Raw genomic sequence first — 15,502 nt, forward strand, 5'->3', positions numbered from 1 at the left:
TGGAAGCTGAAGTGGGAGAATCCCTTGAGCCTGGGAGATCGAGGCTGCAGTGAGCTGTAATTGCATCACTGCACTGCAGCCTGGGCGACAGAGTGCTATCCTGTCTCACAAAAACACTAAAAAACTAATGTATCGTTGGGCGTAGTGGCTCAGGGCTGTAATCCCAACACTTTGGGAGGCCAAGGTCAGTGGACCACGAGGTCAGGAGATTGAGATCATCATGGCTAACACAGTGAAACTCCGTCTCTACTAAAAATACAAAAAATTAGCTGGGTGTGGCGGCACGTGCCTGGATTCCCAGCTAGTCAGGAGACTGAGGTGGGAGAATCACTTGAACCTGGTAGGCAGAGCTTGCAGTGAGCCAAGATCTAGCCACTGTGCTCCAGCCTGGACGACAGAGTGACATTCTGTCTCAAAATAATAATAATAATAATAATAATAATAATAATAATAATAATAAAGTAATGTATCAGAACTTGATGGAACTTCAGCCCTTCACAGCAATAGTGAAGGAGAGAAACACATTTGTGGAGAGGGGACCATGTTCACTCTTTACCCTTGATAGACAAATAATCAGGAGCTTTATATACCCAAGGAACCTAAGGAAAAATGTTCCCTGTCACGACTCACAATCTTCCAGCTACCCTTCCTTGCACCTCTCTTGTAGGCTGGGGGACCCAACTTATGGATTCCATCATCCCAGGGAGAAAGAAAAATCAAATCATGCTCTCTTCTATTTGCATGGAGGATAAGGTACTCAATATCTAGTATCGGAATGTTATATTTGTGTAATACAGAACCATGTTGGGATAAAATAGAATTTGTTTCCTCTGAGACACAGGTAGAGGTACGTCCACACTGACCTGGTTGGAAGCCACCTCTTCCTGCAGTGCCAGGCAGGACATGCTCACAGATCTGGGGAACCTCTGCTGCTCATGGAACTCCACAATCTCCTTCCTGACACCCTCTTCCTCTGGTGGTTGTGACAGCCCACACTTGGCCTTGGGCCTCCCCTGCTTCTTTGCCTGACCCTCTTCTGCCCACCCTGCATATCTCTGTCTCCCACTGTCCTCACTATGACCATGATTGCCTCTCCCTCCCTGCACTCTCTCTGTCCGAGTGATCCTTGTCTTGGGAAAATGAACCCACAGCCTCTACCTTGTGACTGGGGACAGAACCCTGGACTTGTTCAATTCTCCCTCCCTCCATCACACGCACCTGTCCTCCTTAATGTTTCTAGAGTCAGTGAGCTCTAAACTCAGCCCCTCCTGCACCTGCCAGCTGTAGAACCTGTGACAAGATGCCTACCATCTGTCTGGGACTCCGTTTCTCATCTATCATATAGGCATAATGATGATAGTGTCCTCCTTCCAAGGCTGGGGAGGTCCAGGAGGCTAAAGTGATGGGCCACGGATGGTCAAACTGCTCCAATCCTGCCTCCACCCAGGTCTGGTGTTTCAAGTCCATTGTGTGTGAATGGAGCTTTGATGTCTCCATTCACACACAATGGTTTGTTCTAAAACAGACTCAGCTCTGCCCTTCCTTTCCCCACAATTGTTTCCCCTCTGCACCGTGCGGTGGTACCTGTGAGAAAGAACTGTCCCATTCCCCAATCATCGTCCCCACCCCAGTCCCCAGGCCCTTGGTTGGTGAGACCCTTGATGGGCAGTCTCATGCTTCTGTCCAGGGGACTTTCCCACCGTTGCTCCCCTGCATGGAGACTAAGTGGACTCTTTATTCCCTGTCCATTACAGGGTCTACCATGCACGCATCTTCCTCATTCCTCCACGTTCCCCAGATGATGATTTCATCTGTGTCTCCTCCCACATACTCCCAAATGGACGGTCCCAGATCTTTAACTTGAAAATTGTTCAGAGAGCGAAGGCCAAGATGCCCAACCACCTGCTGCAGAATCCTGCTCCAGGACTGAAGTGTATAGTCTCCATCAAAATAAAAACTGGAGGCTAGGAGCGGTGACTCACACCTGAATCCTAGCACTTTAGGAGGCCATGATGGGAGGGTCGCTTGAGCCCAGGAGTTCAAGGCGGCATTGAGCTATGATCATGCCACTGCACTCCAGCCTGGACAGAGCAAGACCCCATCTCTGGAAAAAACAGACAAACAAACAAACCAACAACTGGAAACATCCTTCTCTGGAATGGTGGTCAGGAACATCTGTCTGCCTTGTTCCCTGATGTCTCTCCATCACCTAGAACAGCGCTCAGGACAAGGATGCACTCATTAGGTTTTTGTTGAATAAATGACTCCTTTGACCCAGAAATTCCACTTCTAAAAATCTTTCCTAAAGAAATATTCACACATGTGCAGAGACCTGTGTCCAGAATAATGAGAGGAGCAAACAACTGGGGAACGTTTGCAAAGTTTTATTAACTGTTATTGACTGATACAGGGAATCAGATGAGGGGAGTGCAAGAAGATGGGAGATGCTTATAGTGTTACTTGGTGTTTGTGTGGGTGTGTGTGTGGTGTGTAAATGCAGAGGAAAATATCTGAAATTAAACACTCAGAACTACCCTCAGTAGTCACATCTGGGGAGAGAGGAGGATAGTGCTGTTCTATGCAGAGAATACCTGACTGTGCTTGTTTTCTAAGGTAGGTGTATGGATACACAGACCGACATACGCATTAAGTATGTCTTGCTCATCAATGAAAACGGTAATATCTAACAGAATGGCACACTGCAAGAAAATACAACGGAAACGCTAACATCGAACTTTTGCCACACTAAAAAAAATGATGCTCAACTTTTCACTGTTGTGAACACTTGCTTTCACTTGCTATACACCTGATGGCAAGGGGTTCACAGCCATGCCCATGTTCGTGAAAGGTCACCAAGGTCTGCTTCTCATCACGGGCATGTGTTATATCCCTGAAGCTGAGGCAAGAAGAGAGAAGGAAAGTAAGTGGCAGTGAGTTCCCGCCGTGTGACAACTCAGTCTCAAGTCCTCCTGATATGGAGACCCTGCACACTCCGATTCTGCCCTACCTCAGGACCTGCACACGCCTTCCATGGTTCCTTGAAGTGAACCATCTGCTCATGCCACAGTGACTTCCTTGTCTACGTTATCAATTCCTAAGCTAGAGGAAGATGTGTCCCGCATATCAGGGCTGACCTGGGGTTTGGGAACCCACAGCATCCTGGTTAGGGAGCATCACTGGATATACAGGGTAGGGAGTAGAAAGAGCATGGTAAATCGGCCGGGCGCAGAGGCTCACGCCTGTAAACCCAGCACTTTGGGAGACCAAGGCAGGTGGATCACGAGGTCAGGAGTTCGAGACCAGCCTGACCAACATGGTGAAAGTTCATCTCTACTAAAAATACAAAAATTAGCTGCGTTTGGGGGTGCACACATGTAATCCCACCTACTCAGGTTGCTGAGGCAAGAAAATCACTTGAACCCCGGATGTGGAAGTTGCAGTGAGGCAAAATCGCCCCACCACATCCAGCCTGGGCAACAGAGCAAGAATAATCCCTCCAAAAAAAAAAAAAAAAAAGAAAGAAAGAAAGAGAAAGGGGAGTTTCATCATTCAGCTTCAATGCTGTATCCTAGAAAAGGGAATGATTTGGGGAACAAGTGACAAGATGGGATACCGGTACCATAACAGAAGAGCACATCTGCAGGGATGTGAGGGATGAGCCGAAGGTTCACTTAAGGAGTTACTCGTCATCTTCCTCAGCGTCGCTGATCTCTTCATAAATCACCAGCTGCTTTCTCTCACACAGTCTGTGGGTCCAGGCATGTTTCCCCCTTTTGGGTCCTATGATGGAGAAGAGTTGGAAAGTGAGGGTTGGGTAAGTTAGACAGTGTTAGGCTCTGTTTACTCAAAAACAGGAGATGCCTCCTTCCTCCCAAGTGCCCATGGGCCTTCTTTATCCAGTTTTTCACATCCTCTGGCTTAGAGAGTCTGAGACCTTAGACCCACACCAGTACACTGCAAATGCCAGTTAAAGTTTTAGCTTCTGGCTCCTTCCCTTGTTAGGTTTAGATTTCCAACCTCTTCACTTACGGGAACATTCACCCATACCTAGCTTCCATGCTGCACGTATTTGTTAAGGGCTTGCAGTCATACCTTGTTTTATGACACCTCATTTTTATACTGCTTCGCAGATACTGCAATTTTTTTTTGAAATTCTCACCAATTTTACACTTTTCCATTATTATTATATCTGTTATGGTGATCTGTTATCAGTGAGCTTTGATATTATGATTGCAATTGTTTTGTTGTTCTTTGGTGTTTTAAAATAATTTTTGTTTTTTAGTTTTGTGGGTACACAGTAAGTATATATTCTTATGGGGTACATGAGATGCTTTGATACCGGCATGCCATGGGTAATAATCACATCATGGAAAATAGGGTCTCCATCCCCTCAACCATTTATCCTTCTGTTACAAACAATCCATTTACACTCTTTTAGTTTTTTAAAATGTACAATTAAGTTATTATGACTATAGACACCCCTTTGTGAGTAATTATTTTGGGGGTACCAGGAACTGCACCCATAGACGATGACAAACTTAATCGACCAATGTTGTGTGTGTTCTGACTGCTCCACTAATGAGCTGTTCCCTGTCTGTCCTCCTTTTTTTGGGCCTCCCTATTTCCTGAGACACAGCAACACTGAAATTATGACAGTTAAGAATCCTACAATGGCCACTAAGTGTTCAAATGAAAGGAAGAGTCACATGTCTCTCGCTTTAAATCACAAGCTAGAAATGGCTAAACCTAGTGAGGAAGGCATGCTGAAAGCCAAGAGAGGCTGAAAGCTTGGCCTCTTCCACCGAACAGTCAAGCTGTGAATGCAAAGGAAAAGTTCTTGAAGGGAATAATAATACTAATACTCCAGTGAACACACAAATAAGAATGCAAAGCAGCCTTACTGCTGAAATAGAGAAAGATTGTGTGATGAGGATAGAACATGAAACCAGTCACAACATTCCCTTAAGCCAAAGTCTAATTCAGAGCAAGACCTGAACTCTCTTCCAGTCCATGAAAGCTGAGAGAAGTGAAGAAGCTGCAGGAGAAACGTGTGAAACTAGTAGAGGTTGGTTCGTGAGGTTTAAGGAAAGAAGCCGTCTCCACAGCATAAAAATGCAAGGTGAAGCAGCAAACCCTGATGGAGAAGCTGCAGCAAGTTATCCGGAAGATCTAGCTAAGATCACTGATGAAGGTGGCTCCACTAAACAACTGATTTTCAATGTAGATAAAATAGCTTTCTATTGGAAGGAGATGCCGTCTAGGACTTTCATGGCTAGAGAGGACTGACTCCAACTTTGAGGAAGTTCTACTATGGGTAAAATGCTAACCAATAGCATCACATGCTACAGAGAAATCTTTCATGAAAGGGAGACCTAATCTATGCGGCAAATGTCATAGTTGTGTCCTTTTAAGAAACTTCCACAGCCCCTCCAGCCTTCAGCAACCACCACCTTGATCAGCCAGCAGCCATCAACACCGAGGCAAGACCCTCCACCAGCAAAAAGAGTGTGACTCACTGAAGGCTCAGAAGATTGTTAGCATTTTTTATCAATGAATTATTTTAAAATTAAGGTATGTACATTTTTAGACATAATGCTATTGCACACTTAATGACTACAGTATAGTGTAAACATAAAGTTTTTATGCACTGCAAAACGACAACAACAACAAAAATGTGTGACTCACTTTATTGCAGTGGTCTGCAATATATCTGAAGTACACATGTATTGGGTATCAGGCATTGAGCTGCGTAAGATATGATCCCAGGTAATTACAGACAGAATTGCTTGAGCACCTTTCATGTCATCAGGCCTTCTAGATTTAATTTAATGCCTCCAAACAATTTATGAACTCTGACTCTTTATTTCCATCTTATGGACTAGGAATCTGGAATTGAGAAAATTTGGAAGACTTGACCCAAGTCATGTGGTTTTTTTATATGGATGACAACTCCAGTCTGTGTCTCTGGAAGTCATGTCTAACATCTCATCTGGAGCTGGGCGAGCTCCTCAGCCCAGCCTGGACCCAGGCTTGTCTGGGATCCATGCCACACACCCAGTCCCCACACCTGAACATAGCCAGGGAAGCCAGAGGGGTTGTTCCCGAATTATTTCCTCTTACCAGATCTCTTGTTAATCTTCTCAGAGGTATTTGCTTTTCCCGGGGGGCACAGCTATTTCCCATCGTTTTGTGGGCCAGATGCTTCTGGCACTTCCTTCGAATCATTTCCTTCCTCTGCTGGCTTCTTGGGCATGATCTTTATAATGTGAAGGTCACAGATAAACAGTATCAGTGACATTTCTATAGTGCTTTAGAGCTTACAAAGCATCTTCACATGCGTTATCTTAGTCAATGTTCTCAGCAATGCTGGGAGAGTTACCCTCGCCTAAAGTAGGAGAAACCTGGGACATGGGGAGAAAAAGGCAGTGAGGGCATTTTTTATATTCTCCCACTCTTACCAGTGTTCGCATCCATGGATGGACAAAGGTTCTCTGGTCCTTTGGATTTGAGAGATACTCACCTTCAGGAAGATTCCCTGGAGCCTGCCGAAAGTCATCTGAGGATGTTCAACTGAAAGAATACATCAGAATTTTTCTTTGTTGGTAAAGATTTCCAAACTCTAGAGAGACTTCTGTTGCATGAGGGCATTCTGCAGCAGAGGGTTATGAGTCCACTCACTGTTGAGGAGTTATTTGAGATTTGCTTCTGAATTATGTTTAGTCCTGGTTGATTCATTTATTGGTGGCATCAATTCAGAATTATCCATCTCATGGTGTATCAGATGGGGACTAAACCCCATCACAGTCTCATCTTATTTCATTACATATCTTTTACTTTTTCCCAAATAATTAAATTGATTGGTTGGGAATCTGAACTGTATCCACTCAAGATGTACAACAACTAAAAATCACTGTACACTTGAAATGGGTGAATCCTATAGTATGTCCATTAAGCTGTTAAATGTGTGATGAACCATGGATGATTTAGTCCAGTGGCTCTGAAATATTTTCAGTATAAAGATACTCCTTTAATGTCAAAAACTTGGCAGATACTCAAGCACTGGATTTTCAGACCTCTTATAGTGATTGTGGGAGACTGTAGAATCCGGCCTGTTTAGCTGGGGAGTAATAGGTCTACTGAAGACAGTTTAGACATTCTGACCTTGTTTTACAATTGTGTTGTCAGAGCAGATGAGCTCACATATGTCCCCTTTATGTTCCTGAAATGCTCAAATCTCTCTACCTAAGAACCTGTCTTTTTTTCACCCTATGTTATCTCTCGTCACTGACAAGTGGGAAAGTTCTCTGCGTGTTGGATAAGGGATCACTGTTTTAAAATCTCTTCCAGGCTCATCACGGAGATTCAGTGTTGTTTGAAAATGAGAAGGCTATTTGGTTTTGATAAAATACAGAGAAACAGCAATCTTTGTTACATAATGTGTTCATCATCTTCTCTGTTAAGATACTTATGCAATACCTACATGGTGTTAATGAAACATACTCTGGAAGTTTTTTGCGGATCTGTGACTTTAATATTATCTTTCACTTGTAACATTTTCTTAACTGTCCTTTGATTCATTAGCAGTGCTTAGCAAGAACAACATGTCATTTAAAAAAGAAATATTTCAAACACACAGAAAAGTATGGGGAATAATATTGAGTCCAGTCAGATCTCAACATTACCCCACAGCTATGTTAGATCTGATTTGTTTATTGAGAATATTAGAAATATTACAAACAGGGGGGGAGTGGGAGCTCACGCCTTTAATCCCAGCACTTCGGGAGGCTGAGGCAGGTGGATCACCTGCGGTCAGGAAGGTTGAGACCAGCCTGCCCAACATGGTGAAACCCCGTCTCTACCAAAAATACAAAAATTAGCTGGGTATGGGAGCAGGCGCCTGTAAGCCCAGCTACATGGGAGACTGAGCAAGAATAATCGCTTGAATCTGTGAGGTGAAGGTTGCCTTGAGCTGAGATTGACCTATAGCACTGCAGACTGGGCGATAAGAGCAAAACTGTATCCAAAAAAAAAAAAAAAAAAGAAAAGAAAAGAAAAAGAAAAGGATCTCTCCCAGGTAGCTGAGCTGAAAAGCAGTTGGGCTAGAGAAGACCACCCTTTCCAGCCCCTTCCCACCTACTCACCCTGATTCCCATGGTTACAGCCATTATCAGAATCATTCCCCTGGAAGTCTGTGGCCCGTTTATTATGCATGAAAGGTGGGAGGGTGACCTTGAAACCTAGAAAGAAGCAAAATGTTTATTCTTTAAGAGACAAGCTTAGGCCTGGCATGATGGCTCATGTTTGTAGTACCAGCACTTTGGGAGGCTGAGGATGCAGGAAAAGTTGAGGCCAGGAGCTTGAGATGAGTCTGGGCAACAGAGAGAGACCACCATATCTACAAAATATAAAATAATATAAGTTGGGCATGGTGGCACGTGCCTGTAGCCTCAGCTACTCCAGAAGCTGGGCAGGAGGATTGCTTGAGCCCAGGAGTTCGAGGTTGCAGTGAACTGTGATTGCACTACTACACTCTAGCCTAGGTGACAGAGTGAGACTCTGACTCAAAAAAAAAAAAAAAAAAAAAAAAAGAGAGAGAGAGACAAGCCGAGGGAAGGAAGGTGCAGTCGGTGGCAGGGTGCCGAGATGCCACAGAGACAGTTGGGCTCATCAGAACAGACGCCTATGGGAGAGAAACGTGCAGGATCCAGGTATAAACTCCACTGTGGCTAGTCCCTGCTCTAAGGCCTGACAGGACACAGAAGAGCAGAACACTCAGAAGCTGCCTTGCGATTTTTCCCTGCACAAAAGGAAAATGTGGGGTACTTTCTGCAGCTAAGAAGTAGCCTAGGCAGGAAAAGGGATGCTCATGTGTCCCCAGACTTGTCTGTACCTAGAACTTTCTGTTACCTAGTTTAGTCATGGCCTCATACTTTCTCTTCATGTACACATAGATGATTTTCTCCGAGGCTTTCATCTTTTCCCACTCTTTCTTAGATAATTATTTGGTAACATCATCAAAGGTCTAGGAAAAAAAAAAAAAAGAAATTTTGGCAGTGACTCAGCTAGGCATGTCTGCCATTCAGCTGGAGCTGCTTCCTGTGTGCTGGATCTGGGAAGTGGGGATGATAATCCATCCTGGTTGATGTCATGGCTAACTGAGACAACATCAGGGAACTACCCTGGCTTCTCCCCTGCCACACAGTAAAGCTTTAACGCTGCTGGCTGGCTCTCTTCCCACCTTCCTGAATGGAGTGAGAGTCACCAAATGTAGTGCACGGTCACAGACTTGTCTCCAGAGATGCTAGGTGATGACAGAGTGAGAGTGAGAGGCTCCCAAGGGCCCAGATCTCCCCCGAGACCCTGCTCCTTGTCTCCAGTACCTCTGTCCTCCCCTCCTCAGAAACCTAGTCACCCCACACTGTCCCCTGGTCCACTACTCTGCCCCCTCCAGGTCACCTCACCTTTCGTATCTTTTCTGGCATTTTAGAAGCAACCCTGGGTCTCCTTGCAAAGGCGTCATCTCCATTCATGGCACCGGGACCAGTCTAACCTGCAAGAGAAACTGCCTGAGTCTTTCCAGCCGTAGGACCTTTGGTCCTGTAGAGGGAGAAATCAGTGAAGGCCGGCCACACTCAGTCACCTGGAATCAGGTGCTGCATTTCTCCATCCAGGGCTTATCTGTCCCTGAGTAAGGACATGGGGAGAAGTCAGATGGAAACAGGGAGCCAGGGGTCTCTGGGAGAAGTATTGATTGGGGATGACAGGTTTCCTATGGGCAACGCAACCTTGAGTCTTTGGGAGGGGGTTGGCTACTGTTGTTAGTAGTTTCCCTGTGGCTAGGCTTACCCTGAAAGATGTACAGACCCTTGTTGGGGAGGCAGGGACGTGACTTTGTAATTTTATTCAGTGGGGGCATTCTGACACCCCCACTCAATAAATAAAGGAAGGGAAGTGAGTCCCAGAGATTACATGGTCTCTCTGGTGATGGATCTGATCAGGCAGAGGGATGGGGGGTTCTGTTCTGTTGAAGAGAAATGAGCATCGCTAATATGAACAGATTTAGAGGGTATTACTGGGTGATTTGTAAATTATCAGGAGGAAGAAAGCTAGAATTTCTGAGACTACAAGAGCCTGCCATCACTTAGAGAGAACGTGGGGTTTTTCAAGATGCAGCAATCAGCCAGGCGCAATGGCTCACGCCTGTAATCCCAGTAGTTTGACAGGCCAAGGCGTGCAGGTTGCTTGAGCCCAGGAGGTCGAGACGAGCTTGGGAAACACAGCAAACCCCCGTGTCTACAAAAAATACAAAAAATTAGCTGGGAGTGGTGGCACAGGCCTGTGATATTGCAGCACTTTGGGAGGCCAAGGTGGGCGGATCACTTGAGCCCAGGAGGTAGGAAATTGAAACCAGCTTGGTCAATATAGCAAAACCGTGTCTACTAAACAAACAAAGAAACAAACAAACAAAAATTAGCAGGGGCCAGGTGGTGAGCACCTGTAGTCTCAAGGTTGAAGCGAGAGGATTGCTTGAGCCCAGGAGGAATGATTTGAGTGAGCTTTATTTTTTTTTCCTTTTGAGACAGGGTCTCACTCTGTTGCCCAGGTTGGGGTGCAGTGACCTGATCTTGGCTCACTGCAACCTCTGCCTCCCGGGTTCAAGCGATCCACCACCTGTGGCGTCCAAAAGTGCAGGAATTACCCGCGTGAGCCGCCTCTCCCGCCCCAAATTTCATAAGTTACTACAGAGTTCCTAGGAAAAATCCCATAACTGAAAATGTTGGAAACTGACAGGAAGGATTTGAGATGGCGACCTGCCTCATATACACTCTTTATTAAAACTAGATAACAAATGCACCACTGGTGGAGGGGTGGAGGAGAGTTTCGGGGAGGGGTAGGAAGAATGGAAAGACAAAATCAGTGCATCCTTACTCTGATTTTGGAAGTATCCAAAAAGACAGAAAGTCAGAACATGCGTACTCTGAACTTAAAGTAGCTAATCCCAGGGGATGCTTTAGGTGGGAAAATCAGAGTCTCTGCCCTGGATCCCCCCTCCCCGCCCCTTCCCGTTTGGGAAGGTTCTGTCCCTGGAGGCTGGACTGATAGACGCCACATCAGCTTCGCTTAGCCTGCCTACTGTTCTGACTTCTGATTGGCCCGATGGAGTTCACTAACTGCCTTGATTGGTCCATCATCCTTGGGCAGTGACATTGCAGAATATTGTCGCCACCTCAGCCACATTTTGTCGTGGCGTTCATTCTTTAGTGGCTTCTACATGTTGCAACTGAAAAAACAGTCCAAGGCCCTCTAACCTCTGATTACATTTTTGAAAGGGAATCTAAGTATGGTGTGCACAATTACCATCCTTTACCTGGAGCCCTGGAGACAGGAAAATGTATTTACTTATGGGATGTGATTGTGGTGTTGGTTACATCCGCCTTGTCCAGTCCTCCCGCCTCGATCCCCAAACTACATCCATGCACCACCCCGCTCCAACTAATTTTTTTTTTTTTTTTTTTAGTAGAGCCTTCTTTGCTATGTTGGCCAGGCTGGTCTAGACCTCCTGTGCTCAAGCGATCCTCCCGCCTCAGCCTCAGGACTACAGGCATGCACCGCCCTGCCCAGATTTTATTTATTTATTTATTTATTTATTTATTTAGTGGAAACTGGGTTTCACTATGTTAGCCAGGCTGGCCTTAACCTCTTAGGCTCAAGCAATCCTCCCGCCTTGGCCTCGGGACTACAGGCTCACACCACCCCGCTCCCACTGAAATTTTAAGTTTTCTAGTAGAGACAGTTTCGTTATGTTGTCAAGGCTGGTCTCGACCTCCTGGGCTCAAGCCATCCTCTTGCCTTGCCCTCTGGACTATAGGCCTGCACCACCCTGCCTATTGCTATGTTTCCCAGGCTGGTCTCAACCTCCTGGGCTCACTCAATGATTTGAACCCGGGAAGCAGAGTTTGCACTGAGCTGAGATCACAGCACTGCACTCCAATCTGGGTGACAGAGCCAGACTGTCTCAAAAAAAAAAAAAAAAAAAAAAGAAAAAAGAGAAGGGAAAGAAAGAAGAGAAAAGAAAAGAAGAAAGAAAGATGGAAAGAAGAAAGGGAGGGAGGGAAGAAAGAAAGAAAGAAAGAAAAAAGAACGAAAGAAAGAGAGAAGGTAGGAAGGGAAAGAAGGAAGGAAGGAAAGAAAGAAAAAAGGAAAGAAAGAAAGAAAGAGAAAAAACTAGCTGAATCTCTGTAAGAACAGTAAGCTTTGTGGCATTTTAACTTACACTCATCCCAGCTCATGCTCCCATCTTGGTTCCGTTCATTGCTGATGAAATACAGACAGGATTGGCCAGAACTGGTAGATGGCTGGTTGTTGATTATGAAAATGTCAGACCTGATACAGTCCTCCTTGGAAAGGCCCTTTCTGGGGGCTGATAATCTGTGTCTGCCATGCTGAGGAACAATGACATAATGCTGACCATTAAGGCAGGGGAACATGGGTCCACATACTGTGGCAATCCACTAGGCTGCGAAGTGGCCATTTCAGCCCTTGAGGTTTTAGAAGAAGAAAACTTTGCTGAAAATGCAGAAAAAATGGATATTATCTTGAGAAATGAACCCATGAAGTTACCTTCTGATGTTGTAACTGCCATCAGAGGAAAATATTTATTTATTTATTTATTTATTTATTTATTTATTTTGAGTCAGAGGTTCACTCTGGTTGCCCAGGCTGGAGTGCAATGGCGCGATCTTGGCTCACCACAACCTCCATCTCTTCGGTTCAAGCAATTCTCCTGCCTCAGCCTCATGAGCAGCTGGGTTTACGGGCATGAGCCAGTATTCCTGGCTATTTTTGTACTTTTAGTAGAGATGGGGTTTCACCATGTTAGCCAGGCTGGTCTTGAACTCCTGACCTCAGGCTATCCACCCGCCTAGGCCTCCCAAAGTTTTGGGATTACAGGTGTGAGCCACCATGTCCGGTGAGGAAAAGAATTATTAGTCTCTAATGTTATTAAAGGAACCAAAGATTGTGCTGCTTGGAAGGTGTGTCTAAGACTTCGAGATAATGGACTTCTGGCCAAGCACACCCATGGTGACATCATGAGGTTTCTCCTCCACTGGTGGTCAAGGAGGATGAGAGTCGAGAATCCATAGAAATCATTAACAAGACCATCTTGTCTTTCTGAGGGTAGCAGCTATTTTCAGTGGACGCTGGGAGCCAGCTGGAGACAGGTGGTCCTGTAAAGGCTTGGCTCTTAATGAGGGCATATTCCACTTCCATGTGTCTTCAAAATCTTTTTGTGGAATATATGTTTTTTTTCAGTTGATACATAATAGAACAATGTTTATGAAGCTGCTGTTTGCTTTGCAATGTAAGAAAGGGAAAGTAATGGCATACTTTCTAAGGTGAAACGCATCTACGTATACAGACAGCCTTTAAATCATGTCCTTTAGTATACTTTATATATGTTTTTATAATTTCTTTGCTGGTATATATGTTTTGTATTTGAAAAAGTTATCTCTGGGGTATTAAAAAAAAGGCTTCACCTTGTAAAGTCAAATCACTGTTAGCATTGAATTTCAGGAAGGATGAATGGTTAGTCATATGTAAAACACCAATATTAAGTAAACTTCATATTGGGCCAATGCCAGAATGTATTCTATGGATGTCATTACTTTGAATTAAGAATTAGTGTTTAAAATTCCTAAATTGTTTTGAGTGTTTGATTGTAATTTGTGAAAAAAATGTTTATTTTAAATATTTCTTTAAATTTAAAATAAAGCATGTATTTCAGAAGAAAAAAGATACAGAACATGGCAAGGTGCAGTGGTTCACGCCTGTAATCTCAGCACATTGGTAGGACAAGGTAGGCAGATCACTTGAGGTCAGGAGTTGGAGACCAGCCTGGCCAACATGGTGAAACCCTATCTCTACTAAAAATACAAAAATTAGCCGGGCGTGGTGGCACATGCCTGTAGTCCCAGCTACACGGGAGTCTGAGACAGGTGAATGGCTCAAACCTGGGAGGCAGAGGTTGCAGTGAGCTGAGATCCTGCCATTGCACTCCAGCCTGGGTGACAAAGTGAGACACCATCTTGGAATGAAAAAAAAAAAAAAAGGTACAGACATTTCCGTCACCACAATGCTATCCCTTGTGCTACTTATTTTTAGTAATACCGACTCTCCTCCCATCCACCATCCCTAACCCGTGGCAACCACTAATCCGTTTTTCATTTCTACAATTTTATCTTTTCTAGAATGCTGTACAAATGAAATCTCATAGTACATAACATTTTAGAGGCTTATTTCACTCAGCATAATTCCCTAGAGATTCATCCAAGATATTAATATTTGTGTATCAATAGTTCATATTTTTGTTGCTGATGTTGAGACAGAGTCTCACTATGTCGCCCAGGCTGGAGTGCAGTGGTGCGATCTTGCCTCACTGCAACCTCTGCCTCCCGGATTCAAGCGATTCAGGTGCCTCAGCCTCCTGAGTAGCTGGGACTACAGGTACACACCACCAGGCCCAGCTAATTTTTGTATTGTTAGTAGAGATGGGGTTTCACCATGTTGGCTATGCTGGTCTTGAACTCCTGACCTCATGATCTGCCTGTCTTGGCCTCCCAAAGTACTGGGATTACAGGCGTGAGCCACCGTGCATGACCAATATTTCATTTTTATTACTGAGTAGTATTCCATGGGATGGATGTACCACAGCTTGACCATTCACTTATTGTAGGACATATGGATTATTTCCAGCTATTGGCTATTACAAGTAAAGCTACTACGAACAATTATGTACAAATTTCTGGATGGGGATAAATTTTAACTTCTCTGAAGTGTAATTGTTGAATTGTAAGGTCATTGCATGTTTAGTTGTATAAGAAACTACCAAACTGCTTTCCAGAGTGGCTGTAAGATTTTACCTTCCCAGCCGCATTTTACAAAATGTCGTTTCTCTGCATCCTTGTCACCATTTGGTGTTGTCAGTACATCTTTTATTTGAGCTGTTGTAATAAGGGTGCAGTGATACCTCATCATGGTCTTAATTTGCATCTAGTGAAGCAAATGAATGTTGAACATCTTTTCATATACTTCTTTGCTTATTTCCTCTTCAGTGAAATGTATGTTCATATCTTTTCATAATTTTCTAATTGGATTATTTGTTTGTTTGCTTTTATCCATGTTTTGTTTTGTTTTTGAAACAGAGTCTCGCTGTGTTACCCAGGCTGGAATGCAGTAGCATGATCTTGGCTCATTCCAACCTCTGCTTCCCAGGTTCAAGCGATTCTCATGCCTCAGCCTCCCGCATAGCTGGGATTACAGGCGCGACCCATCATACCTGTTTAATTTTTGTGTTTTCAGTAGAGATGGGTTTTGCCATGTTGCCTGGGCTGGTCTCGAACTCCTGGCCTCAAGGGATCTACGCTTTGTCCACCTCGAACTCCAAAGTGCTGGGATTGCAAGCGTGAGCCACCACGCGCAGCCTACCGGTGAGTTTTGAGAG

General features: G+C 44.6%; 3 pseudogenes; 2 read left to right on the plus strand and 1 right to left on the minus strand.

Moving 5' to 3' along the window:
• The window catches only part of LOC105547752, a 10,528-nt pseudogene extending 8,560 nt beyond the window's left edge, over positions 1-1,968 (plus strand).
• Positions 1,969-3,679: 1,711 nt separating this feature from the next.
• LOC105547736 lies at positions 3,680-9,530 on the minus strand (annotated as a pseudogene).
• Positions 9,531-10,900: 1,370 nt separating this feature from the next.
• Positions 10,901-13,177, plus strand: LOC105547753 (annotated as a pseudogene).
• Positions 13,178-15,502: the final 2,325 nt, after the last annotated feature.

This window comes from Mandrillus leucophaeus, unplaced genomic scaffold (assembly GCF_000951045.1).
Source record: "Mandrillus leucophaeus isolate KB7577 unplaced genomic scaffold, Mleu.le_1.0 Scaffold395, whole genome shotgun sequence".
NCBI classification, from domain to species: domain Eukaryota; kingdom Metazoa; phylum Chordata; class Mammalia; order Primates; family Cercopithecidae; genus Mandrillus; species Mandrillus leucophaeus.